This window comes from Cetorhinus maximus, chromosome 25, assembly GCF_964194155.1.
Source record: "Cetorhinus maximus chromosome 25, sCetMax3.hap1.1, whole genome shotgun sequence".
Classification (NCBI taxonomy): Eukaryota; Metazoa; Chordata; class Chondrichthyes; order Lamniformes; family Cetorhinidae; genus Cetorhinus; species Cetorhinus maximus.
In genome coordinates this window covers 33714118-33717767 of record NC_135903.1, presented here as the reverse complement: position 1 = coordinate 33717767, position 3650 = coordinate 33714118, and positions in this window count along the sequence as shown.

The window sequence follows — 3650 nt, the reverse complement described above, 5'->3', positions numbered from 1 at the left end:
GCTCCTCCGAGCCCCCTTTGTCTGTGAGCCCTCCACCTCGTCCTCTGTCACCGCCAGAGGAGGCAACTGGCCCACAGGAGGACAGCCAAAGTAAGTTGGGGCCCTAAAGGCTTTGGCTCTCCAGAGGATGCACGCCAAAATCATCAGAGGCAACAGGACCAACCATTGCACAGGCTGTCTCCAACCCTCTTGCGGATGCCAGGGCAGCACCTAGAAGAGGCAGTAGGCCTAGAAAAGTTATGAAATTCTGATCACAAGTGTTGGCACGGGTGAACACATTTTGTCTCTTTATAACATGAAAAGATATTTCACTTTCACTGAAAATATGTGATGTTGTCTTGGAGTTTCATTGACGGATTTCGTGAGTCCTCCCCCTGCAACACTGCTACCCATCCCCCCCATTAGCAGTTCAGCTGGGCCATGAGTGATTCTGGAGGGAGAAGTGTGTGTGTGTGAGACAGGGCGTTTTGGAGTCTCGTGCAAGCAGTCTCGCATGCACACCCATCTTACTGTCCCGAGTATATTCACTGCTGCCTGCTGGGGTTCTCTTTCAGTTGTCCACCTGAGCTGACCTGCATCTCCATCCACCCACCGATTGCACTCGCATGCAGCGCCTGTGCCCATCCAACAAGAGGCTCCGCTCACTTTCCATTTCGAGAACGATGGCTGTAGTCAGGTTTTTGATCAGCTCCCCCATCCTTTCCCCTCCCCCAGTCACCCACATCCTTTCCCCCATCACTGTTGACTCCACTGACATCACCTTCCACCTCCCCACTGTCACTTACCAATCAGAACCCATTTCTTTCCAGGATGTCCAGGTGAACATGTACATTCTCAACCTTCCTGAGAATCCCACCTCCATCCACACTGATCTCCCCAACTTCCTCCTTCCCACCCCCAAGGTTCATGTCTGCCTCTGAGTCCCCACCAACCACACTTGCTGTCCTTTCTACTGCTACCAATGCACCCTCACCCTCACACCCCTCCGACTCCCTCTTCCCCCTCTCATACTCACCATTCCATCCTACTATGCCCATCCTCAGTTCAGTCCCCAGGAGGCAGTCATTAACTCCACACGCCCCTCCCTTGCACATTCATCTGGATATCCCCTACCCCTTACTCCCTCCTTCCCCTGGACACCATCTACCCTCCTAACTCCTTTCCCCTCCAAACTCCTTCTCCCACCGAACTCCTTTACACCTTCCTCCCCCCCTTACACCTACTTGCCCATTTGCTGTATTCTCCCCTTTACACCCTCTTCCCCATAGTTCCTCTTCCTCCTCCCAACCTCACCCCCGACACCTTCATCCCCTCCTCCCAACCTTGCCACCCTGACACCTTTGTTACCCCCAACCTCACCCCTCCGACAACTTTGCCCCCCTAAGCCCAAACTCTACCACTGACACCTCCATCCCCCATTCCTAACCTCAACCCCCAGTTACACCTTCTTCTCCCACTCACAGCTGGACCTTCCCAAGGCCACAACCATGATGTTCTGAAGCAGACCTGAGACATCAACAGAGAGCTCCCACCTTCCATGATTTGCTTCGCATCCGAGCCATGTCCATGAGAATCCACCCAGCATGCGATGCACTTGTTCCTCCAGGTTCCGATACCTTTAGGGCTCTGGAATCTTCTGCTCCTCGGATGTCCACAATCTAAGCAAGCCCCTAACTGTAAGTCCCAACTTCTGCATGTCACACTTGTCCAGACATGTTCTGGGCCAGCAGGTTCACGCTGGCCTTGACACCATCGGATGATCCCATTGTGCTTTCAAAGTGAAATTGATTTTTGGCCTTCTCGCCATATTGTGTTTCCCACCCTCCCCACCCACCCCCGCCGCCATGATGCCCGATGCCAGCTGGGCCGGAAAATTCCGGCCTATGTCTCCAAGCTTGCTGTTCAACAAAGGAAAGCTGACAAAACCAGTTATGCACTGTTTAAGTCTGAAAGATCATCTAGTGTGTACCACCTACAAGATGCAGTGCAGCAATTCACCAAGGCTCCTTAGACAGCACCTTCCAAACCTGCAACCATGACCATCTAGAAGGACAAGGGCAACAATTAAATGGGAACACCACCAGTTGGCAGTTCCCCTCCAAGCCACTCACAATCCTGACTTGGGAATATAACGCCGTTCCTTCACTTTCGTTGGGCCAAAATCCCGGAACTTCCTTCCTAACAGCACTATGGATGTACCTACACCACATGGACTGCAGTGGTTCAAGAAGGCAGCTCACCACCACCTTCTCAAGGGCAACTAGTCCAGCCAGTGAAGCCCACATCCCGTGAATGAATTTTTAAAAATGCATTGTATATCAATGGCCTTTTAGCTTTGAGCCATTTTGGGTGATTAATGGCCATTGACCATGTGACCAAAACTGGCTTCTGATACTGAGATTGTTTATTATCCCAAAATCCAGAAGAGACATGGGCAGCCTACAGCCTACTGAAAAAACAACAGCTGCAAAGAAAGGTTATACCATCTCTTTTTAAGAACCATCAGTCATTAGCCAGTTTGAGAACCAGACTCTGGAACTAGCTGCAAGTCATCAAGCAGCTAAAGCAGTTAACCTGTTCTAGTTTCAAAGTTCACCTGGGAACCAACCTCCTGGATATTTGGCTACCAGGAACCTTGCAACCTGCTTTACAAGACCCTCACTTCAACTTATATCATCAAAAGTATTCAAGGAGCCATTGACCTTTCATGTGAGAGACTGGAAATTATAAATAAGAGACTGTATTAACTGTAATCTGTAAAAGTGAAGTACTTTTATCTGTATCCAATCTTTTTCTGTGTGTGTGTGCATGTATGAGACCCTGTGGAGCTTTACATTAACCTTCTTTATTTTAAACTCACAAAAGCTTGCTGCTGAATAATTTCATTAGAATACACACTCAAGGGGTAAGAAAGGACACTTATTTCTATACAAAATATACTTATTACAGGCAGTAAGACGGCAAATACATTCTATCCGTGGACAATTGATTTTACAATTTAAATCTCAGAAACTCAAATTAATATTCCATTTTTATTTGTAATTTCTCAATTAATCCCAAACAGAGTTCAAAAACTACGCTTATGACTATTTACATCACAACTCTGACCAATACTTTGAACTTTATAAACACCCCAAACACAGAAAGGTTTACAAATATCACAAAAGCAAACAGAACAATTCAAATAAATGTGCATATTAACAGCAAACATCTGTGAAGCTTTAAACACAAAGGATATTCAGAGGAAATTGAAAATGTAAATTGTTGGCTTGTACACAATGTTGTATTATCTCTTGATGTCAAAATACAACATTAAACATTGCAAAATACAGATGAACCTTTCTAGTGAAAACTTTAGTGATGACAGCTACCTGATACAAAGGGCTTCATCAGATGATCCTGAAATATTCCCTACACAGGGCAATAGAAATCAAATCATGTTAATGCAATAAAACCCTTAACTAAGAGAATGGTCTTTTAGCTTTTTACACACCATTATTTGCCTATGTGAGCCTTTTGTGTATATTTCCTTCCAGGCAATACCAAGTATGCATTGTATCATGGGATGGGGGGTTGGGAGAGGAGTCAAGTGGTGGGTGCAAGGCTGCTGGTAAATTACATTCAGAATGTTGTAATAGTTCCTATTTTGT